Source organism: Giraffa tippelskirchi, chromosome 13 (genome assembly GCF_054371585.1).
Source record: "Giraffa tippelskirchi isolate mGirTip1 chromosome 13, T2T-mGirTip1v1.2.pri, whole genome shotgun sequence".
NCBI lineage: Eukaryota > Metazoa > Chordata > Mammalia > Artiodactyla > Giraffidae > Giraffa > Giraffa tippelskirchi.
Window position 1 is genome coordinate 37840356 of NC_137287.1, and position 25297 is coordinate 37865652.

At 46.0% G+C, this 25297-nt stretch overlaps 1 long non-coding RNA gene and 1 pseudogene across 1 annotated transcript; one reads left to right on the plus strand and one right to left on the minus strand.

The window, feature by feature from the left end:
* The first annotated feature begins 86 nt into the window (after positions 1 to 86).
* On the plus strand, positions 87 to 3217 carry LOC145531730 (uncharacterized). The gene is made up of 4 exons (XR_014072695.1): positions 87 to 483; positions 1366 to 1533; positions 2000 to 2038; positions 2693 to 3217. It is a non-coding gene; the product is annotated as an uncharacterized LOC145531730 (long non-coding RNA).
* A 6817-nt stretch (positions 3218 to 10034) lies between these two features.
* Positions 10035 to 23949, minus strand: LOC145530921 (nucleoporin Nup43 pseudogene; annotated as a pseudogene).
* Between the last annotated feature and the right edge of the window lie 1348 nt (positions 23950 to 25297).

The following is a 25297-nucleotide window of genomic DNA, read 5'->3' on the forward strand; positions in this document are numbered from 1 at the left end:
AAGCGCCTCCGCTCGTGCCCGCGGCCCTGCCCCGCCTCCTCCAGGGCCGCGCGCTCCCGAGACACGCGCCCAGGTCGCGCATGCGCAGGAGCGCGGCGGCGCTTCCTGGGAACGCGGGCTCGGCGGAGCCGGGGCGGCGGTGACTCAGCGCCTGAGGCGAGGAGGGCAGCGGTGTCCCCTCCCCGCAAGGCCGGAGAGCTTCACCTTCTCGGCCCTCACCGCCCCCAAAGTTGAGGCCGCCCCGGGGCCGGGCTACGGTGCAAGCTCGCCGCCTCAGCCGGCTCCGTGCGCTGTCCGACCGTTGGAAGCCCTGAAGAACTCACACGTTTTTCATTTGGGGCGGGGAAAGGTCTTGAACTTGCTCAGAGTTGTGGGGTGAAGCCACAGCTTTCTGGAGGCATTTGGGGAACGTGGAGAACGTCAGAGACAAATTGGTGCTGGCAGTTACTGTGTTGTGGGTTTTCACCTGCGGTCAGCCCTCAGGTAGAACAGGAACTGATAATTTTAGGAGTTTATCGCACCTCCCTCACCCCTCCAGAAACTCAGAAAAGCTGGAATTCACGCTGCCCTCTCCTCTTGTCTTTAGGACAGAAACCAGCCTTATCTGGCTCACTTTATGCTCCTTCTGGATGACGGTGGGCGGGAAAGCACTTAGAGCAAATGAAACTTCAGATTCGGGTCGAGGTGGGGGGGCATGGAGAGTGATATTATTAGAACATACTTCTTGTGGCTCCTGGATTCCTCTGGGTCACTAATTTTAGGAGCTAAAAGGACTTCAGAGATTCTGTAATAGCACTTCAGATGCTTCTGTAATAAGCACCTAAGTGGTCCTTAGCTTCTACTTGAAACATGTCCTGTCACAGGGGTCTTCCAACAGGATGATGGTTTAGGTTCCTCTGTCCTAGATGCCGACTGTGAGATGTCCCCCTCCCCTTCTGCAGCCTGGGGGAGTGGGGCATCAACTGACCAGGCTTTCCTGCTTGGACCCCTGGGCCATTGGAACTTGGGAAGGGGCCTCCATGGCTAAAGCAGGGTTGGCAGCTGGCTATTGAAAGATAAGGGAATTTATTTTAATTCCCTTAGTTTTCTTGGCAATTGCTTTGGGGGTGAGGGAGATCCTCTGGGCATCTGGTAATCTGGTGGCCTGAGAGAACAAGGACACGGAAGGTCCTTAGAAGGAGTGAGGCGATTCCTGGGGAAGGATGCGATGGTGTAGGCCTGGCAACCTCACCTGCCCTCTGACAGACAGCTCTCCTTTGTATGCATCCCTGTCCTGGGCTTAAGTTCACAGAACCCCCTGTGTGTGTTTGTGTGGGGGGTGGGGGCGGGCTGGGTTGTAGGACAAAAGAGCTGTTCTTTTTACAGGTGTGGAAGCTAAGGCCTTGGAAAGGAGAGCCTGGTTCAGGGTCACAGAGCCAGTGACGAGGAGACATGAGACTCAAATCCAGGTCTCTTGATCCCCAGGCCTGTTCCCGTGTTCTCCTGCACCTTGGATGTCAGGGACCCCAAAAACAGATGGCACATATCAGCTGGGTAATTTGACACAAGGTATAGGGAAATAGCTATGGAGTGTGAAATATTCTGGAGCTAGTCACAGTGGGATCTTAACTACCTCCATGCCCAGAGGTAAGGAGGCTGTGTGGAAGGTCATTTTCCTAGAGCTGAGATTTTGTGTCAAGGGGCTCAGGAAGGGAGCTGGGGAAATAAAAGCCTTGTCTTCAATTTCTCCCTCCCTTAATCTCACTCCCCATGGACCAAACCCAGTGAGAAGTCAAGGGGCAAGAGAGTCTTGACTAGTCCACTCTAGGGCACTTCACAGGGTGGAAAAGGGTGTAGAGTGTATCTGGGAGGTGGGACGGGCGAATGAAAGCCAGCATAACATGCAATCTTGCTTCTACTAGTATAATAATAGTTTGCATTTCTGGAGCATTTATTCTATGCCAAGTATGTTCACTATCTCATTGTATCATCCTATGAGCCCATTTTCTCCATTTGACAGATAAGGAAACTGACTAGTGAATCAGTAAGAGGAATGGAGGTATGGACGACTGAGCTGACATTTGCCTCTCCAGGATCTTGTGTATGATAGTTCCTCTGTGGATGTTTGTGGGGTGAAAGAATGAAAGAGGAGCACATAAGAGGCCAGATTCAATGGAGACTTGCCCTGAAGATCCATAGCTGTGCCTGTTCTCTGTAGGACAGGGGCATGGCTGTCAGCATCTCTCCTGCCGCTTTGTGATAAGCCAGGTTATTCAGGTTAAAAGAGTAGGTATATAGATCTGAAAAAAACAAAAAAACCTTGGACATTTTGCCTTTCCCGTAGAGGATAGTGTTGGAGTTAAAAGCATTTCTCTTTCTGCAGCCATCTTTCCACACCCCCTGATTTCTCGTTCCCCCACAGTCTGGGCAGGAGCCCAGGTACTGCCTCTCATCCCGGCTCAACTCCTACGCTCTGCCCACAAGCTCGATTCTGCTAATTGCATTGCTGTGCTGCTCCTGGAACACAGTGTTCTTGGGGACAAACCAAAGACCAATGTGATGGGGCGTATTTTACCAGCACCCCTAAAGTGGCCTGCCATGGAGCAGAACCTCAGCTCAGAGGCTCTCGGTTTTTTCCTGCAGGCACCTCTTCCTTCACCGTCACCACCCCCCGCTTCAGAATCCTCTTTTATTGGTCTCTTCCTTTCTCAAGGGTCCCTCAAAGTCTTTGATTTGTTGTTCATCGTCCCAGCACCTCAGACATGGAGACGGAACCTGACATTCAGTGATCACCCGCCATGAGCCTGATGCTGCCAGATGCTCCTAGCCACGATCTTATTTCATTTCTTAGTGATCTACTCAGTAGAAAGTATCAGGGAGGGACCTTGCAAAAAAGCAAGACTCTGACTAGGTAACGAGTTCAAGATCACACAGCTCTTTTTTTTTTTAACGTTTTTTTTATTGTGGTAAAAGTCACGTAACATAAAACACACTGTTTTAACCATATTCAACTGTATAATTCAGTGGCATAAGTACCTTCACATTATTTTGCAGCTCTCACCATCAGCCCTCTCCTGAAGTTTTCACCTTCCTAAACTGAAACTCTGTCCCCATTAAACGCTAACTCCCCATCTCCCCCTGCTGCCCCTGGGCATGGCATCTACCAGTATACTTTCTGACTCTGAATTTGACTATTCTATGTATCTTGTACAGGTGAAATAAACAGCAGTTGTCTGCATCTACTGCATATTGGAATACATTTTTAAGGTTAACTTAGTATGTTCTATAAGCAGGTTATACCTTCTTTTTTTCCCCTGTGTGCTATACAATAGGTTCTCATTAGCTGTTATCTGTTATACAAAAGACTCTGATGCTGGGAAAGGTTGAGGGCAAGAGGAGAAGGGGGTAATGGAGGATGAGATGATTGGATGGCATCACTGACTCAATGGACATGAATTTGAGCAAACTCTGGGAGACAGTGAAGGACAGAGAAGGCTGGCGTGCTGCAGTCCATGATGTTGCAAAGAGTCAGACACGATTTAGGGACTGAACAACAATACATAGGAGGGGCGTCCCAGGTGGCGCTCGTGGTTAAGAACTCACCTGCCAGTGCAGAAACATAGTTGCTGGTTCAGTCTTTAGGTGGGGAAGATGCCCTGGAAGAGGTCACAGCAACCCACTCCAGTATCCTTGCCTGGAGAATCCCCATGGACAGGGAGCCTGGCGGGCTACAGTCCATGGGGTTGCAAAAAGACACAACTGAAGCAGTTGATTATGCACACATACATAGTAGGACCATACAGCTCTTAAGGCAGAGGAACCCAGTAGGCTATAATCCATAGAGTCGCAAAGAGTCTGACACGACTGAAGCGACTTAGCACACATGCCTGCATGCATGGTCCGTGGATCCTCCGCTAGTCCTGTGCTGCTGACGTCTCCATGTGGAGGGCACTCCAACTTCTGAGTGGCAAGTTCCCTGTTCTCTAGAGCCCAGCTCAGGCTCACTTCCAGATTCCCAAACTCACCTTGGTGAGCCTCCCCTGGAAGACTTATCACATTACTTCTGTCTGTGCATGAATGTGGAGATGCAACTTACTTTCTTTGCTGGGAACGGGGATTATATTGCAGTAGGATTTGAATTTTCAGTTCCTAACAGAGGACCTTATACGCAGTAAGCCCACAGTGAATGAGTGCATCTGGGGAGCTCTTTTTCCTCCTTTAAAAAATTTTAAAAAAAATTTTTGGCCATGTCACACAGCATGTGAAATCTTAGTTCCTCAGCTCAAGCCCCCTGCATTGGAAGCACAGAGTCTTAACCACTGGACTGCCAAGGAAGTCCACATCTGGGGAGCTTTTTGTGGTGGAAAGAGTTAAGTGAAGCTTCATCCCTCAACTTTACATGCTCACTTTGCTCGAAACAAGATTCAGCTATGAAACAAACATCCTGGTTGTGTTTGAGGGATGGGTGGTGGAGGATGTTTTTCTCAAGGATCTTAATTCTCCAACCAGGGATCGAACCCGTGCCCTGTGCAGTGTAGGTTACCCAAAGTGAAAGTCGCTCAGTTGTGTCCGACTCTTCGACCTCATGGACTGTACAGTCCATAGAATTCTTCAGGCCAGAATACTGGAGAGGGTAGCGTTTTTGCCTTCTTCAGGGGCTCTGCCCAACCCAGGGATTGAACCTGGGTCTCCCACATTGCAGGCGGATTCTTTACCAGCTGAGCCACAAGGGAAGCAGTGTAAGTGCTGATTCTTAACCACTGGACTGCCAGGGAAGTCCCTTAGGGAAGCTTTGAATTAATTTGAGGAAATGAAGACACACCAATGAGGGCAGGCAGTGGAGAATAGGCTGCTTAGTCTCTCCAGATGGGTGGTGACCTGAGTCCCTTGACGTTTATCAGGGGCTGCAGCTTTTCTGAGCCCATTCCCTGCATTCCTGAGTCCCTATAGGTTGGCTCCTTTGGGTAGAGGCCATCACTCCCGCTTTAATCACCAGGGGTGGGTGGACCTTGGCCACTATGACAGCCATCCTGCCTTGGTTCAGAGTCGGCTCAGAGCACCCATTTCCTGTATCACCAAAGACAGGCAGATGCTGGGGCCCTTGAGCGGAGGACGAGTGTGGGCTGAGATGACTTGCCTGCTCTGCCACCGCCTCCAGCTCGATTCAGAGCCCCTCGGTGCATGACAGTTCCTCAGGGTGAGGATGGAGGCTCTCCTTACAGATGGCAGCTTGGGCTCCTGCTTCTGCCAATGTCTGTCACTGCCCCAGGGTTTCTAAGTCCAGATCAGTGAGGAGTATCCAACTGGATGGGCACAGAAAACTGAAGAGGCAGCCTAGGAGGAGACCCCAGATCTGGACATCAGACAACCTAGATTTTTAACTGGGCTCTGTCAGGAGCTCACTGTGTGTTTATAAAGGGAAGGGGTTCATTCTTTATAAATGAACACTTTTTTTGACCACTTGCTACGGATACATCAGGAATACACCTTCAGACACAGAAGTGCATGCAGAACACCAGCTGAGACTGGACAGGAGTACCTGATCAGTGGAAAAGAATATATAGAACCATGCAAAACTCAGTAGGATGAAGGAACTAGGGGGAAAAACAAGAGTGTTGGTAGGACACTAACTAGCAGCTGGTGTGCTAGCAAGCAGGGCTGTGAGAAGTCAAAACTCATCCCCACCCCTATGGTCTCAGAGTCTCCATAAATCAGTACAAGTCAGGGTCATAAATGCTATGCAGAAGCATATATATGTAAGTTTTTTCCCAACTTTATTTTTTAAAATTAATTAATTATGGCTGCACTGGGTCTTCATTGCTGCATGCAGGCTTTCTCTAATTGTGGTATGAGAGGTTCTTATTGTAGTAGCTTCTCTTATTGTGGGGCATGGATTCTAGGGTATGTGGGCTTCAGTAGTTGTGGTTCCAGGGCTCTAAAGCACAGGCTCACAGGCTTAGTAGCCCCGCTGCATGTGGGATCTTCCCAGACCAGGAATCCAATCGTGTCCCCTGCATTGGCAGATGGATTCTTAACCACTGGACCAGCAGGGAAGTCTATAGAGGTATTTTGGGAACATAGAAGAGCAACTAACTCATCCTTCCTTGGGGAAGCGAGGGGGGGATTTAACTGAGGAGGTAGTACCTGGGCTGGACCTTGACATTTCAATTCTCCTAGCAGATGGGAGTAAATTTATTGCATCTTTGGAGAATGTTGTATAGTGTTTTGTCAGTGGAATGAGGTCAGTGGGACATGGAAAGGCGTAGGGTAAAGACAGGAAATTGTATGTGAAGGTCTACCTGGGTCGGAAAGATTACCTGGAGGAGGGCATGGCAACCCACTCCAGTATTCTTGCCTAGAGAATCCCCATGGACAGAGGAGCCTGGAGGGCTACAGTTCATGGGGTCCCAAATGGTCAAACATGACTGAAGCGACTTAGCACTACCTGTGTTTAACAGAGAGGGGCCTTTTTAGGCCATAAGGACTTTGGACTCTAACCTGAAGGTTGAAGAGCAACTTGAATGGACTGTTGCAGAAAGACCACAACTTAGAGGATAGGCTGGAAGCATCAGAGATGAAGACTGATGCTGAGTGGAAGTGGCTTCTACTGTGACAGGAAGGAATGTTTGAGGACCTCAACTGTGGGATCAGAGAAGGGGGTCAGACTAGATAATCCCTAAACCACCTAAGCCTTTGGTCTCTTTTGCCCCTTTTGCACCTCACCCTGTTCCTATTTGGTCTCCTTGACAGACCATCTCCCTGAGGGGATGGAGTAGCTCATGATCCATCTCCCTGCCAGGGGGACTTCTTTAAATTTTGACCCTATCTGATGTCCCTGTTTGTCATTCTTGTCCACCCAGCACTTCAGAGGCGACCACCTCGTAGAAAGCTATATTCTTCTTTGGGGTCCTTTCCACCTCCACCCCCATCGGGCCCTGATTCAGCTCTTTCCTCTGGCCTTGAACCCTGGGGCCCCTCGACTGGCAGTGGCAACCCTACCATCCTTCCCATTACTCTTCCCAAGAGGAAGGAGGAGACCCCACGTCTCCTTGGAAGATGTTGACAAGCAGAAACTAGAAAAACAGGTTAGAGGAAACTTGGGACCTTGGTCTGAGAGAGCAGAAGGTGAAATACTGGAAATGCAGGGCTGTCCCACAGAATGATCCAAGCCCCTTGATTTAAATATAGCTCAGTTCTATAAAAGGCAATCCTAAAACCAGAAGTACATGTCTACTCTTAATCTGTACTACACTGTTATCCTAGATGAGGGATGCTTTCCTCATCTTTGAAACTGTCATCATGTGATTCTTGGGCCTGTAGACTTCAGCAGGGGCTTCCCTGGTGCCTCAGATGGTAAAGAAGTCACCTGCCAATGCAGGAAACACAGGTTTGATCCCTGCGTCAGGAAGATCCCCTGGAGAAGGAAACAGTAACCCACTCCAGTATTCTTGTCTGGGAAATGCCATGGACAGAGGAGCCTGGTGGGCTACAGTCTATGTGGTCACAAAAGAGGACATGACTGAGCAGCTAAACAACAAGATTTCCGCACAGAGGTTTTGAGTACCTACCTGCTCTGTGCCCAGCTTCACAATGGCAGGGATAGGATACAGACACCCTGTGGCCGTGTTCACAAGGAATCAGGAGACTGGTGTTTTAACCTAGTTGGGAGAGCAAACCAGACATAGAGAACAGAAAAGTTGAGTGGTTAGTTCAGTTCAGTTCAGTCGCTCAGTCATGTCCGACTCTTTGCGACCCCATGAATTGCAGCACGCCAGGCCTCTCTGTCCATCACCAACTCCCGGAGTCTACCCAAACCCATGTCCATCGAGTCAGTGATGCCATCCAACCATCTCATCCTCTGTCGTCCCCTTCTCCTCCTGCCCCCAATCCTACCCAGCATTAGGGTCTTTTCCAATGAGTCAACCCTTCACATGAGGTGGCCAAAGTATTGGAGTTTCAGCTTCAACATCAGACCTTCCAATGAACACCCAGGATTGATCTCTTTTAGGATGGATTGATTGGATCTCCTTGCAGTCCAAGGGACTCTCAAGAGTCTTCTCCAACACCACAGTTCAAAAGCATCAATTCTTCGGTGCTCAGCTTTCTTCACCGTCCAACTCTCACATCCATACATGACCACTGGAAAAACCATAGCCTTGACTAGACGGACTTTTGTTGGCAAAGTAATGTCTCTGCTTTTAAATATGCTATCTAGGTTGGCCATAACCTTCCTTCCAAGTAGTAAGTGTCTTTTAATTTCATGGCTGCAGTCACCATCAGCAGTGATTCTGGAGCCCAAAAAAATAAAGTCTGACACTGTTTCCACTGTTTCCCCATCTATTTCCCATGAAGTGATGGGACCAGATGCCATGATCTTAGTTTTCTGAACATTGAGCTTTAAGCCAATTTTTTCACTCTCCTCTTTCACCTTCATCAAGAGACTCTTCAGTTCTTCTTCACTTTCTGCCATAAGGGTGGTGTCATCTGCATATCTGAGGTTATTGATATTTCTCCCAGCAATCTTGATTCCAGCTTGTGTTTCTTCCAGCCCAGCGTTTCTCATGATGTACTGTGCATATAAGTTAAATAAGCAGGGTGACAATATACAGCCTTGATGTACTCCTTTTCCTATTTGGAACCAGTCTGTTGTTCCATGTCCAGTTCTAACTGTGGCTTCCTGACCTGCATACAGGTTTCTCAAGCGGCAGGTCAGATGGTCTGGTATTCCCATCTCTTTCAGAATTTTCCACAGTTTATTGTGATCCACACAGTCAAAGGCTTTGGCATAGTCAATAAAGCAGAAATACATGTTCTTCTGGAACTCTCTTGCTTTTTCAGTGATCCAGTAGATATTGGCAATTTGATCTCTGGTTCCTCTGCCTTTTCTAAAACCAGCTTGAACATCTGGAAGTTCACGGTTCATGTATTGCTGAAGCCTGGCTTGGAGAATTTTGAGCATTACTTTACTAGCATGTGAGATGAGTGCAATTGTGCGGTAGTTTGAGCATTCTTTGGCATTGCCTTTCTTTGGGATTGGAATAAAAACTGACCTTTCCCAGTCCTGTGGCCACTGCTGAGTTTTCCAAATTTGCTGGCATATCGAGTGCAGAACTTTCACAGAATCACCTTTGAGGATTTGAAATAGCTCAACTGGAATTCCATCACCTCCACTAGCTTTGTTCGTAGTGATGCTTTCTAAGGCCCACTTGACTTCACATTCCAGGATGTCTGGCTCTAGGTGAGTGATCACACCATTGTGATTATCTGGGTTGTGAAGATCCTTTTTGTACAGTTCTTCTGTGTATTCTTGCCACCTCTTCTTAATATCTTCTGCTTCTGTTAGGTCCATACCATTTCTGTCCTTTATCGAGCCTATCTTTGCATGAAATGTTCCTTTGGTATCTCTAATTTTCTTGAAGAGATCTCTAGTCTTTCCCAATCTGTTATTTTCCTCTATTTCTTTGCACTGATCGCTGAGGAAGACTTTCTTATCTCTCCTTGCTATTCTTTGGAACTCTGCATTCAGATGGGAATATCTTTCCTTTTCTCCTTTGCTTTTCACTTCTCTTCTCTTCCCAGCTATCTGTAAGGCCTCCTCAGACAGCCATTTTGCTTTTTTGCATTTCTTTTCCATGGGGATTTTCTTGATCCCTGTCTCCTGTACAATGTCACGAACCTCTGTCTATAGTTCATCAGGCACTCTGTCTATCAGGTCTAGTCTCTCAAATCTATTTGTCACTTCCACTGTATACTCATAAGGGATTTGATCTAGGTCATACCTGAATGGACTAGTGGTTTTCCCTACTTTCTTCAATTTAAGTCTGATTTTGGCAATAAGGTGTTCATGATCTGAGCCACAGTCAGCTCCCGGTCTTGTTTTTGCTGACTGTATAGAGCTTCTCCATCTTTGGCTGCAAAGAATATAATCAGTCTGATTTTGGTGTTGACCATCTGGTGATGTCCACGTGTAGAGTCTTCTCTTGTGTTGTTGGAATAGGGTGTTTGCTATTACCAGTGCGTTCTCGCGGCAAAACTCTATTAGCCTTTGCCCTGCTTCATTCTGAGTGGTTAAGAGGGCAGTTAAGATCAGGTGGGACATGACACAGACACCTTAGGACCTGAGAAGGGAAAGAGCAGGTGGTCTGGGTTGGCTTCCCTCAACCTGGGGCAAGATCCAGCCCAGATCTAGCTGGAGGCATGACTGAGCTGAACGGGCCCCTAGCCTCAGGGTGACATGGGGACTGAGCAGACTTCACACTGTTTTCACACTGGACTCTGTCCCTGTTTCCCAAATGTTCATGCTCTTTCAGCTATAACTGTATGTCTTACCTGAAATCTTTTAGTATCTTCATGGAAAAAAGTTGCCTAGTGGGCTTCCCTGGTGGTCCAGTGGTTAAGAATCCATCTTGCAATGCAAAGGATTCCAGTTTGATCCCGATTGCATACGCTGTGGAGCATTTAAGCCCCCTGCACCACAACTATTGAAGCCCACATGCCTAGAGCCCAAGCACTGCAAAGAAGAGTAACCCCAACTCGCTGCAACTAGAGAAAGCTCAAGTGCAGGAACTAAGAGCCAGTGCAGCCAGAAAAAAAAAAATCTTAAAAAAAATTGTCGAGTAACATAAATTGCTTCTGCATCAGTTCCACAAACAAAACAAGGACCTAAAACATCCAAACTGTTCACAGACAAAGCCCTGTTGGAAAGCAAGGTTGTGACTGAAGTACCATCTTTGGCAAGATCAGAGCTGAGCCAGGAACTTAAAAGAGATTGGTGAACATTAGCTTGGTGACTAATGCTGCAAACAAAAAAGTGCTATTTCTTCTGCAGTGAAAGACCTGATGATTTCTCAGGTACATTGGTGGAGTCATTCCAGTGCCAGAGGGATCCATCTTCAGGCCAAGTAAATAGATGATCTGAGTTGGATGGGTGAAGATGGACTTACCACATTCAGCTTCATGAGCCTTCAGTAGAGACACAGGCATTACACTTGTCTAACATCCCAGATACTCAATATTCCACCTTGGTCACTAGTAGCTACAACATGCTGCTGGTTGGGATGTCTATCAAGAAACACAGTGGAGTGGCACTCCATCACCAGTCAGTGACCCACACCCACCTGCTTCTCCACTGTGAGTCCAGATTCTCCACTCACCTGTCAAGGTCCAGCCCAAAGGCTGCTTTCTTTTTAGGAACACACTCTTCTTCTAATAGTCAGAATTGTCCCTGATTCTCCACAGCCCTTTGCTTATAACTCGGTTGTGACATTTATTCCATCTCGTTAGGCATTCATGAATGTCGTGTATCTTGTCAGGTATTTGTGTTTTCTTCAGTTCCGCTAGACTGTGAGCATCTCGTTAGCAAGGAATATGTCTGGTTCATTTCTCTAACATCAGGGACTAGTCTAGAGTGACGCCCTGCTCAGAAACAGCTGTTAAATGGACAAACAGCGGCTTGACAGACAACATTCTCCCTGGTTTATCAGTTATATGAAATCAGTTGTGTAAAAGTAATTCTAAAACCAAAGGAGATAAGTGAAGAACAGGGAAGCCTGGCATGCTGCAATCCATGGGGATGCAGAGTCAGACATGACTTAGCAGCTGAACAATAGCAACAATCCTGAAACCAGAAGGGGGAGGTGCAACTTCCTGCAGAGGAACAGGGAAATGAAAGGTGTCCCGGTGGGTAGGATGTGATGCTTCCACTTAGTCCTGAATTTGGAACTAAGATCCTGTGTGGCATAGCCAAAAATACAAATAGACAAGAAAGGTCACTATAAGTTGGATTCGTATGGACACACAAGAGAAGGGTGTCCAATTGTCTCTTTGTCCTGACCCTCAGGACCAAAGGGACAGAAGTAGGGTATGTGTGCTAAGAATGCCCTCGCTTAGGTTATGGAAAGAGTTTGGGAATCAGAAGAGTTAGGGGTTGATTCTGAGCCAAACTTCTTAGAATCAGTCAGTGTGTTCGTCACTCAGTCGCGTCTGAGGATTCTTTACCATCTGAGCCGCTAGTGTACTTGCTTTATTTATTATACTTTATTTATACTTGCTTTATTAACCTTATGGGATTGTTCTTTGAACCAAATGAGATAAGAAATATGTGAGTTCCTTGAAAACTCTCAAGTTTTGGAGAGTTTTGATAGTTACTGGACTACCAGTCATCCTTGGATCTTCCTCTTACTCCTGATCCTTACTTTTCTTTCATTCTTTCAATAACAAAATTCTCGAAAGAGTAGCCACTAAGGCCAGCTGGGAAGAGCTCAGCTAGTCTCCCTCTGAGTTCCCATTTAGGCCCAAAGACTAGAGACAAGATGGTAGAAAGGGAAGAAACATGGATTTTTGGCTTTTAAACTAGGTGACCTTGGGTGAATCACCTCAACTCTCGGAGCCTCAGTTTCCTCATCTGTGAAGTGGAGACGGTGGCTCATTGGTAAAGAATCTGCGTGCAATGCAGGAGACGCAGGTTCAATCCCTGGGTCGGGAAGATCCCCTGGAGAAGAAAATGGCAACCCACTCCAGTATTCTTGCCTGAAAAAATCCCATGAACAGAGGAGTCTGGTGGGCTACAGTTGATGGGGTCGAAAAAGAGTTGGACACGACTTAGTGACAAAAAAAAAAGGTAGATATAATAATCTTTATCCCACCCACTTCCTAGGGCTCCTGGGAGGGTCAGATGAGACAATGAACATGACAGCGCCTTGTAAACTGTAAGTGAAGTCAGTTGTGTCCAACTCTTTGCGACACTGTGGACTGTAGCCTGCCAGGCTCCTCCTCTGTCCACAGGATTTTCCAGGCAAGAATACTGGAGTGGGTTGCCATTTTCTTCTCCAGGGGATCTTCCTGACCCAGGAATTGAACTCAGGTCTCCCACATTGCAGGCAGACTCTTTACCATCTGAGCCACCAGGGAATTTCAAAGGTCTGTTCAAATGCCATGGACTTACTTTTTAATCTGTGCTTGAGGGCTCTGGATGAAGTTTGCCCAAGATTGTTGCACAGTTATTTAGACAGTGACATCACTGCCCATGATGGGAGTCAAGGGTGGGGCACAGAAGGCAGGCCAGAATCCCAGGGGTGGGTCGAATGCAGAAGGGACCCCACCCGCTGCCTCCCCAGAGCAGACCTGGGTTTCCCCCCACTCATTTTAACAACCTGAAAAAATTCAGTCTCCTGGTCTCCAAACTGTCAAAGACTGCCACAACCTCTGTGCTCAGGGGAGGCCTGGATTCAAGTTCAAGGGTTGGAGCCACTCTGATCTGATTCTCTGTCTCCAGGGTCTTAGATTGGTGTCTGGACATGGTGGGTATCCAGAATAAATCTGTTGTCGAACAAAATACAGGTAGTATGATGTGTGAGCTCTCTCATCCTCTTTAGTCTCACTTCCTTTGTTTGCACATTCCAGGTGTAAGTAAACATTTAAATAAAAAACACAACTGATTGTGATTGAGAGCAGTGGTAGCCCACTCGTGCTTGAAAACATGACTGGCCAGTGTTAATGAAAGGGCAGGCTGCAGAAATGGGTATCCCCATCTTGCATGTGGTGCATGCACGCTTGGTTGTATCTGAATCTTTGCAACCCCATGGACTGCAGTCTGCCAGGATCCTCTGTTCATGGGATTTCCCAGGCAAGCATCCTGGAGCAGGTTGCCATTTCCTCCTCCAGGGGATCTTCCTCACCTAGGGATCAAACTCCCATCTCCTGTGTCTCCTGGCATTTCATTAACCCCAGGAGGCTGTGAGACAGAGTCTCCTGGGAGGGGCTCTCTGGGTGCCTGTGGCAGGCTGGGTTTCAGGTTCCTTCATTGGCCTCGCTGGTCACTGGAGCTGAAAGAAAATGTCTTAAGCCAACAATATTTGTGAGTGTTTGTTGTGTGCTTGGCCCTGTCCCAGGTGCTTTGGGGAATATGGAAAAGGTCCAGTGTGGCTTCTCTGTTGGAAGCACTCAGCCTAGAGTTGAGAAGATGTGGTGGCTTGAGGGGAGGCTCCCCACTGGTGGGCACTGTGTGCCCACAGCCAGGGGCGTGGTGGGCCAGAGGGCAGAGCGGCAGGTCCTCAAAGACTCGAGGAGGTGGAAATATGTGAAGAAGCCAGAGTCAGTCACTGAGATTCATTTCTCCTCCACCAAATATCTTCTCTCTTTTTCTGCCCCCAATTAGGAGACTGTATGGTTTTCTGTTTCTGCCTAACAGATAGCCACAAATGTAGCAACTTAAAACAGTGCCTAAAGGGGCTTCCCTGGTGGTCCAGGGGTTAAGAATCCACCTTCCAATACAGGGGGAAGGGGTTTGATCCCTGGTGGGGGAACTAAGATCCCAACATGCTTCAGGGCAACTAAGTCCAAGTGCCACAACTAGAGAGGCCCACACACCACAGCGGAGATCCAGTGCAGCCAAGATATACATGGGGACCTCACAGAAGTGGAATCACACCATATATTTGTCTTTCTGTGAGTGGCTTATTTTACTGAGATAATGTCCTCAAGGTTTATCCATGTTGTACTGTGTGTCAGAATTTCCTTTCTTTTCAAGGTGAACAGTATTCCATTGTATGTCTGTGCTACGCTTGACACTTGGGTGGCCTCCACCTCTTGGCTGTTGTGAACAGTGCTGCTATGGATGTGGGTGTGCAGACTTCCCTCCAAGACCCTACTTTGAATTTTTTGAGGGTATATCCAGAAGTGAAATTTCTGGATAGTGTGGTAATTGATAATTCTATTTTTAAGTGTTTGAGGAACTGCCACATTGTTTTTCCATAGTGACTGCCATTTTACATTCCCACCAACAATGCACAGGAGTTCCAATTTCTCCACATCCTCTTCAACACTTATTTTCTGTTTTTGTTGTAATATCAATTTTTATTTATTTATTTACTTGGCTGTGCCAGGTCTTAGCTACAGCACACAGGATCTCGATCTTTGTTGCTGCATGTGAACTCTTAGTTTCAGCATGTGGAATCTAGTTCCCTGACCAGTGATCACACCTGGGGTCCCTGCTTTGGGAGCTCAGAGTCTTAGCCACTGACCTTCAGGGAAGACCCTATTTTCTTTTCCTTTTTTTTTTATTTGATAGTAGCTATCCTAAAGGGTTGGGGCATAGACTTGGGTTACCGAGATATTGAATGGTCTATGCCCCGACCAGTAATGCTGAAGAAGCTGAAGTCGAATGGTTCTATGAAGACTTACAAGGCCTTCTAGAACTGACAACCAAAAAAGATGTCCTTTTCATTATATGGGACCGGAATGCAAAAGTAGGAAGTTAAGAAATACCTGGATTAACAGGCAAATTTGAACTTGGAGTACAGAATGAAGCAGGGCAAAGACTAATAGAGTTCTGCCAAGAGAATGCACTGGTCATAGCAAACACCCTCTTCCAACAACACAAGAGACGACGCTACACAAGGACATCACCAGATAGATGGTCAACATCGAAATCAGATTGATTATATTCTTTGCAGCCAAAGATGGAGAAGCTCTATATAGTCAGCAAAAACAAGACCAGGAGCTGACTGTGGCTCAGATCATGAACTCCTTATTGCCAAAATCAGACTTAAATTGAAGAAAGTAGGGAAAACCACTAGACCGTTCAGTTCAGTTCAGTTCAGTCGCTCAGTCGTGTCCGACTCTTTGTGACCCCATGAACCACAGCACTCCAGGCCTCCCTGTCCATCACCAACTTTTGGAGTTTACTCAAACTCATGTCCATTGAGTCAGTGATGCCATCCAACCATCTCATCCTCTGTTGTCCCCTTCTCCTCCTGCCCTCAATCTTTCCCAGCATCAGGGTCTTTTCCAGTGAGTCAGTTCTTCACATCAGGTGGCCAAAGTATTGGAGTTTCAGTTTCAACATCAGTCCTTCCAATGAATATTCAGGACTGATCACCTTTACGATGGACTGGTTGGATCTCCTTGTAGTCCAAGGGACTCTCAAGAGTCTTCTCCAACACCACAGTTCAAAAGCATCAATTCTTCGGTGCTCAGCTTTCTTTATACTCCAACTCTTACATCCATACATGACTATTGGAAAAACCATAGCCTCGACTAGACGGACCTTTGTCGGCAAAGTAATGTCTCTTCTTTTTACAATACTGTCTAGGTTGGTCATAACCTTACTTCCAAGCAGTAAGTGTCTTTTAATTTCTTTGCTACAATCACCATCTGCAGTGATTTTGGAGCCCCCCAAAATAAAGTCTGCCACTGTTTCCACTGTTTCCCCATCTATTTGCCACGAAGTGATGGGACCGGATGCCATGATCTTAGTTTTCTGAATGTTGAGCTTTAAGCCTACTTTTTCACTCTCCTATTTCACTTTCATCAAGAGGCTCTTTAGTTCTTCACTTTCTGCCATAAGGGTGGAGTCATCTGCATATCTGAGGTTATTGATATTTCTCCCGGCCATCTTGATTCCAGCTTGTGCTTCTTCCAGCCCATCGTTTCTCATGATGTATTCTGCATATAAGTTAAATAAGCAGGGTGGCAATATACAGTCTTGACATACTCCTTTTCCTATTTGGAACCAGTCTGTTGTTCCATGTCCAGTTCTAACTGTTGCTTCCTGACCTGCATACAGGTTTCTCAAGCGGCAGGTCAGATGGTCTGGTATTCCCGTCTCTTTCAGAATTTTCCACAGTTTATTGTGATCCACACAGTCAAAGGCTTTGGCATAGTCAATAAAGCAGAAATAGATGTTCTTTTGGAACTCTCTTGCTTTTTCGATGATCCATCGGATGTTGGCTATTTGATCTCTGGTTCAGGTATGACCTAAATCAAATCCTAATGATTATACAGTGGAAGTGAGAAATAGATTTAAGGGACTAGATCTGATAGACAGAGTGCCTGATGAACTATGGATGGAGGTTCGTGACACTGTACAGGAGACAGGGAGCAAGATCATCCCCAAGAAAAAGAAATGCAAAAAAGCAAAATGGCTATCTGAGGAGGCCTTACAAATAGCTGTGAAAAGAAGAGAAGCCAAAAGCAAAGGAGAAAAAGAAATATATACTCATTTGAATGCAGAGTTCCAAAGAATAGCAAGAAGAGATAAGAAAGCCTTCCTCGGTGATCAGTGCAAAGAAATAGAGGAAAATAATAGAATGGGAAAAACACGAGACCTCTTCAAGAAAATCAGAGATACCAAGGAAACATTTCATGCAAAGATGCGCTCAATAAAGGACAGAAATGGTATGGACCTAACAGAAGCAGAAGATATTAAGAAGAGGTGGCAAGAATACACAGAAGAACTGTAGAAAAAGGGTCTTCACGACCCAGATAATCATGATGGTGTGATCACTCACACTTACCTAGAGCCAGACATCCTGGAATGTGAAGTCAAGTGGGTCTTAGGAAGCATCACTACGAACAAATCTAGTGGAGGTGATGGAATTCCAGTTGAGCTATTTCAAATCCTCAAAGATGATGCTGTGCAAGTGCTGCACTCAATATGTCAGCAAATTTGGAAAACTCAGCAGTGGCCACAGGACTGGAAAAGGTCAGTTTTCATTCCAGTCCCTAAGAAAGGCAATGCCAAAGAATGCTCAAACTAGCACACAATTGCACTCATCTCGCATGCTAGCAAAGTAATGCTCAAAATTCTCCAAGCTAGCCTTCTACAATACATGAACCATGAACTTTCAGATGTTCAAGCTAGATTTAGAAAAGGCAGAGGAGCCAGAGATCAAATTGCCAACATCCGCTGGATCATCGAAAAACCAAGAGTTCCAGAAGAACATCTATTTCTGCTTTATTGACTATGCCAAAGCCTTTGACTGTGTGGATCACAGTAAACTGGAAAATTGTGAAAGAGATGGGAATACCAGACCACCTGACCTGCCTCTTGAGAAACCTGTATGCAGGTCAGGAAGCAACAGTTAGAACTGGACGTGGAACAACAGACTGGTTCCAAATAAGAAAAGGAGTATGTCAAGGCTGTATATTGCCACCCTGCTTATTTAATTTATATGCAGAGTACATGATGAGAAACACTGTGCTGGATGAAGCACAAGCTGGAATCAAGATGGCCGGGAGAAATATCAATAACCTCAGATATGCAGATGACACCACCCTTATGGCAGAAAGTGAAGAACTAAAGAGCTTCTTGATGAAAATGAAAGAGGAGAGTGAAAAAGTAGGCTTAAAGCTCAACATTCAGAAGATTAAGATCATGGCATCTGGTCCCATCATTTCGTGGCAAATAGATGGGGAAACAGTGGAAACAGTAGCAGACTTTATTTTGGGGGGCTCCAAAATCACCACAGATGGTGACTGCAGCCATGAAATTAAAAGACACTTACTTCTTGGAATTAAAGTTATGACCAACCTAGACAGTATTGTAAAAAGCAGAGACATTACTTTGTCAACAAAGGTCTGTCTAGTCAAGGCTATGGTTTTTCCAGTTGTCATGTACGGATGTGAGAGTTGGAGTATAAAGAAAGCTGAGCACCGAAGAATTGATGCTTTTGAACTGTGGTGTTGGAGAAGACTCTTGAGAGTCCCTTGGACTACAAGGAGATCCAACCAGTCCATCGTAAAGGAGATCAGTCCTGAATATTCATTGGAAGGACTGATGTTGAAACTGAAACTCCAATACTTTGGCCACCTGATGTGAAGAACTGACTCACTGGAAAAGACCCTGATGCTGGGAAAGATTGAGGGCAGGAGGAGAAGGGGACAACAGAGGATGAGATGGTTGGATGCCATCACTGACTCAATGGACATGAGTTTGAGTAAACTCCAAAAGTTGGTGATGGACAGGGAGGCCTGGCGTGCTGCCATCCATGGGGTGGAAAAGAGTCGGACACGACTGAGCAACTGAACTGAACTGACTGATCCTAAAGGGTATGAGGTAATATCTCATTATGGTTTTGATTGGCATTTCCCCATGATGGGGCTTCCCTCATAGCTCAGTCAGTAAAGAATCTGCCCGCAGTGCGGGAGACCTTGGTTCGATTCCTGGGTCAGGAAGATCCCCTGGAGAAGGGAATGGCAATCCACCCCAGTATTCTTGCCTAGAAAATCCCATGGACAGAGGAGCCTGGTGGGCCACAGTCCATGGGATCGCAAGAGTTGGACACAACTTAGCGACTAAACCACCACCATGATCAGTGATTTTTAAGCATCTTTTCTTTGTTGGCCATTTTTATGCGTCATAAGATCTGAAGACATCACTGCCATCTGTTGTATGCCATCTCCTAACTGTAGGAAAAGTACCTAAAGGAGCAAAATGCAGTCTTTTAAATTTACAGAGAAATTGGATTAGTGGTTGCCTGTGGCTAGGAAATAGGGAGGGGCAGAATGGGGAGTGACTAGTGATGGGTGTGGGGTTTCTTTTTGGGGTGATCAAATATTCTAAAATTAGTGGTGATGGTCTCACAACTCTGTGAACTTACTAAAAACCATGGAATTACGCAACTTAAATGGATGAATCTTGTGCATACATAGCATATCTCAATAAAGTTGTTTTAAAATTGCTGCCTTTTGAAAGTAGAACTAAAACAGTAGCAGTGGGGGGGGGATGTGGGAAGGTTGGAGTGTGAGTTTGGGGTTAGCGGACACAAACTATTATGGATAAACAACAAGGTCCTACTGTATAGCACAGGGAACTATATTCAATTTTCTATGATAAACCACAATGGAAACGAATATAAAAAAGAATGTATGTGTATGTGTAACTGAATCACTTTGCTTTACAGCAGAATTTAACACAACATTGAAAATCAACTATACTTCAATTTAAAGGAAAAAAAAGAAGTAAAAGTGATAATAACAAATGTCACTACTTCATTAGTCAACTCTATTGAGTAGGAGAGAATGTTACACATTTTGGGTGAATTTACATTCTTACCCAGAATTTCAGGCACCCTCTCCCTTCCTCCATTGTCCTAAATCAATTCCTCTTCCTTAGGTTGGATTCTGTCTTCCTTAAGTTGTTCTAACCCAGAAAACTTCTTCTTCTTCTTTTTTTTTTTAGGCCATACTGTACAGCATGTGGGATCTTAGTTCCCCAACCATGGATTGAACCCATCACCCCTGCATTGGAAGCATGGAGTCTTAATCACAGGACCACAGGGAAGTCCCAGTAATCCAGGAAACGTCTTCATTTCTTCAGGCCTGCATATTTGGCAGAAAGTTAGGGAGGAGTCAGCCAGCCTGAGGTGTCTCTGGGTCTCACCTCCACCCCGGAAAATGTCATGGCTGGGGGGAAAAGAACTCTGCAATTTCCATGTCTGCAGGGTCCTGAATGCATACTGCTGGTTTGCCTTATTTGTTCTGCAAGTCTAACTGGAGCAAGGCTTTGAGGGGGAGGAGTCAAGGTCTGGCTGATTGGAGGAGAAGTCACCTGAAGTGCAGCCCTGGGCGTGTCACCGTGGCTCGAGGCAGGCCCCCAGGCCCACCAAGACCCTGCTTTCTCAGGCTGAGCGCCTTTAGGCATAAGTACAGAGCTGCAGGTGTACCAAGAGCTTTGCAAGCTCATCTCTGCATTTATCCAACTCTGCCCAGGTGTTCCCTGGTAAATGTGGAGGGTGCCCCCCTTGCAAACTGCCTTTCTGACCCAGAAAGAAGGGGAAGGGACTAAGAACTAGCTGGAGGAAAATGACAAAGAGCTGAAGGGAGGCAGGTGCTAGAAACATATTCTGATGGAGTCTGGGGTAGAGAGAGGGTCGCTGAGCCTCTCTCTTGCAACAGTGATGCTCCTTCGGTCTTGGACATCAGCAGGAAAGCCTGTCACATCTCCGCTCACCATGCAGTTCAGAATGAGGAAGCAGGTCCGTGAGAGGAAACGCCTGGCCCAGGGTGGTCAGTTCCCAGCTGAGCCAGCGCCCCCAGCTCTCCGGCCTGCGGGTTCCCCTCAGACCCCACACTGCTGATCTAGCCCAGCCAACAGCCTCGGGGGATCCCGGGCGCTCAGTGCTAAGGAGGAGCTTCTCCAGAGGCCTGTCCACCCCGCCTCCACCCCGGGAGGCGCACGTGCGCCCCTCCCTGCGCTTTCTTTGGAGCGGGCTCCACTCCTGGTTTGCCTTCTGCCTTCTCTGCGGCAGCCCCCTCAGCCCCCACGCCTGGACCATCTGGAAGTGCCACTCTACTGCCTAGGATCCCGGCACCTTTGTGCCCACCCCCTCCGCGGTGTTCTGCCACCCGCCCGCGGGCCTACACCAACGCGGATTTACCGAGTACAGAGAGTTCTCCTCGTACTTGTTTCTGATAGCTTAGGGGGAATAAAATGTTGCTTCTCAGACTTCAGCGTCTTAGCCCTTTAAGGAGTGACAGTAAAAGCAATTATTTGCAAAATCTGCCCCTTGGTGTTTATTATAGCTCCCCCTCACGCTCCTCTTCTGATTTGCATCCAGGATAAGGTCTGTGGCTTAAAGGGATCAGACACCCAGGCCAGCAAGGGCTATTCTGTCCCCTCGGCCTCACAGACTTCCGAGCTGCAGCGGCCCAGGCCGTGTTCTCTGGAGTCTGATCTGCATGGCTCCAGCTCTCTCTCTCTTTCCCCTCTCTTTCCCTCCCTGTTTTCCTCCCCGTTTCTGCCTGCTTGTGGGATCTTTGTTCCCTGACCAGAGATTGAACCTGTGCCCTCTGTAATCCAAGCTGTAGAGTCCTAACCACGAATTCCCTCCAGTGAAGGAGTCCTCCAGCGAATTCCCTTTCTTTTCTCGTCCATCCTGCTCTCCTTCCCTTTTTCTCTTCTTTGTCTTGTTTTCGCCTCCAGACTTTCTCACCCTTGTGACAAGCGTCCTCCTGTTACCACCCAAGTGCAGTGCGATCTCAATGATGTCGATTTTTTTTAAGAAAAAAAGTTTTTATTGGAATATAATTGCTTTACAATGTTGTGTTAGTTTCTGCTGGACAGAGAAGTGAATAATCACATGCATTCATATATACCCTCCCTCTTGACCCTCCCTCACCCATCTAGGTCATCACAGAGCATGGAACTGAGTTCCCTGTGCTTTATAACAGGTTCCTCCTGGCTATCTGCTTTACTAATCTGCCAGTTCATCCCAATCTCCTCTTCTCTACCTGTGTCCACATGTATCTGTTCTCTACAGCTGCATCTCTATTCCTGCCTTGGAAATAAGTTTATCTGTACCATTTTTTTCTAGATTCCACACATATGCACTAATATATGGTATGAACGTGGCTGTTTTCTGCATATTGATATGATAGTGTGGTCTGTTCTAGAACTTTATATAATTGGGATAATATATTAGGTACTCCTCTCTTTCAGCATCGTGTTTTTGAGATTTGCTCATGTTGTGACTGTAGATTGAGGCTTTATTTTTTTTTCCCTGAGTAGTATTACTTTGCTGTGGTTTTTTAATAGATGGACATCTGGGACATTTCCAAGTTTGGACACTACAGATGAAACTGCTATGGATATTCTTGTAGAAGTCTTCTCGTGGACACACGTTTACTTCTTTCTTAGGGAAATACCTAGAAATGGAATTGCAAAGTCTATGGTTTTATTTTTCATTTTATAAGAAACTGAAAGACTTTTTTCCAAAGTGATTTTACCACTTACACTCCCACCAACAACATGTGAGAGTTATGGTTGCTCCATATCCTCATTGAGGGGCTTCCTTGTTGGCTCAGGTGGTAAAGAATCCGCCTGCAATGAGGGAGACCTGGGTTCGATCCCTGGGTTGGGAAGATCCCCTGGAGAAGGGAAAGGCTACCCACTCCAGTATTCTGGCCTGGAGAATTCCATGGACTATACGTCCATGGGGTTGCAAAGAGTCAGAAACAACTGAGCTACTTTCACTTTCACTTATCCTCACTGACATTTGGTGCTGTCAGTCTGTTTAGTTGTAGTAATTCGGGTTGCTGTGTTGGAAATTTAACATTTTTATTAATTCCAGTTTACTAATTTTTTTGGTGGCTAATGTTTTTTGTGTTTTGCCTGAGAAATATTTGCCTATTCCAAAGTCATAAAGATATTCTCTTGTTTTCTTTTAGATGCTGTATGGTTTCAGTTTTTCATTTAGGTCTAGGGTTTATTTATTTTTTAAAATTGTTTTATTTATGATTGTGCTGGGTCTTCATTATTAGGCGTGGGCTTTCTCTAGCTTCAGTGAGCAGGGGTTACTCTTCGTTTTGGTTAATGGACTGCTCCTTGTGGTGGCTTCTCTTGTTGCAGAGCATGGGCTCTAGAGCCCAAGCTCAGTAGTTGTGGGGCACGGGCTTAGTTGCTCTACAGCATGTGGGATTTTCCTGGATCAGAGATTGAACCTGTGTCTCTTGCATTGGCAGGTGGATTCTTTACCACTGAACCATCAGGGAAGCCCTAAGCTTAATTTTTTGGTGTAATGTGATGAGTTGTTTCTTTTTTTTTTTTCCTTTTGGGTAGACAATTATTCTAGCCCACTTGTTAAAAAGATTTTTCTTTCTCCATGGAGTTATCTTGGTACTTTTGCTGAAAGTCAGTTGGTAATATATATGTAGGTCTATATCTGGACTCTGTTTTCTGTTCCACTGATCTGTTTGTATGTATATCCTAATTCTAATACTGTCTTGATTACTGTTGTTTATGGTAAGTCTTAAAATCGGCTACTGTAAGTCCTCCAACTTTGTTAAGATTATTTTGGCTATTCTAGGTCCTTTCTGTTTCCACTTAAATTTTAGAATCTGTTTGTCAATTTCTAAAAAAAAAAAAAAAAAATGCCTTTTAGAATTTTGATTGTATTTATATAGAATCTATTGATCAATTTGGGGAGAATTGACATCTCAGCAATATTGTCTACTCAAGCACTTCACAGAGGGTACCCTTCTTTCAGCATCAGCTCGGAGCCAACTTTTCTTTCTTCTTATGACTCAACCATCATTAACTAGACTGCCTGAGCCTCCTTCCCTTCAGCCAGCAGCCCTGCCCATGCTTAAGCTGTCGATGCTGTAGGCATTGGCCTCTTTCTCATGTAAGGTCTTGTAGGAGACTTGTCCTTTCCAGACGTCCTCTTTAGAGGGACTCTGAACCTCTTTCATGGTCTCTGTGTGGGAGAGAAGATAACACCCTTTCCTTGTGATTTCCGTAGGTCCCACCTTTAAAGCGTCTTCCCGTGATGCATGCCAAGGGTCTTAACTGGGGGAGAGCATGGGGGCGAGAGGTGAGGAACACACCACTCCCCATCATGGGATGTGAGGCATCACAGGCTTAAGAAAGGAGCTTTGAGTCTGAACAAGCCTGAATTTGCTTGCCCATTCCAACACTAATTAGTTGTGTGACCTTTGGTAGTTTATCCACTCATCTGAGCCTCAGTTTCTGCACCTATAAACAGAAGGTAATGATGTCTCTTGTATTGGTGATTGGGATTGTTCAGTGGGATGCTGTGTGTGGACACACTTGGTGTGGTATTTGCTTTAAGTAGAGGCTCAGTGAATGTCGCCTCCCTCACTCTATTTCCTACCACTGCCTGGAATTTGATCTTCATTCTATCTTCATTCCTTCATTCCAAGACCTTCTTGGAGCCACCCAGTAGGCATACCAATGGTAGTGGTGCCGAAGGAGTTGTCTTACTGTATGGGAATTCTTGGCACCCTTCGGAATTTACAGAAAGATCCATGGACAGACAAAGTGGCCATTTTATGCTGCTTCAGAGCATGACCCGAGGAGTGGGTAATGGACTCCCTCTGTTACTTGTTACTCAGCACCCTGATGTGGCCTGAAATTCCTCCCGTTAGTCATTTCCATTTTTAAATTGTCTTCTGGAATCATTGATTCACCTGGAGAAACAGTCCACAGTCTACAGACTGGAGTGTAGAAAGCCATTGTCAAAGGTGGAGAGAAAGGCCATCTTCAAGGGTGGAGGTTGACTGTCTCTCCTTCAGTAGCACACAGGACCCTTTAAACCTGATTTCATTGGCTGACTTCTTGGAGCAGAGACTCTGTCATTTACCTTTGTTGATCAGGAGAATTGAGAATGGGCCCTGATTGCAGCAAGAGGTCATCAACATTTGAGCGACCTTTAAAAATTATATGATTCTGACACATGCTACAACATGGATGAAACTTGAGGTCACGGATGCTAAGTGAAATAAACTAGACACCAAAAGACAAATATAGTATGATTCTACCTATGTGAGGTACCTAGAATAGTCAAATTCATAGAGATAGACTGTAGAATGGTGGTTGCCAAGGGCTGGGGGAAGAGGGTATGAGGGGTTGTTGAATAAATACAGTGTCAGTTGGGGAAGATGAAATTGTTCTGGAGATGGACGGTGGTTATGGTTACACAAATGATGTGAGTGCACTTAACACCACTAAGCTGTGCACTTAAAAATGATTGAAATGGTACATTTTATTGTATATATTTTAGCAGAGTAAAAATTTATG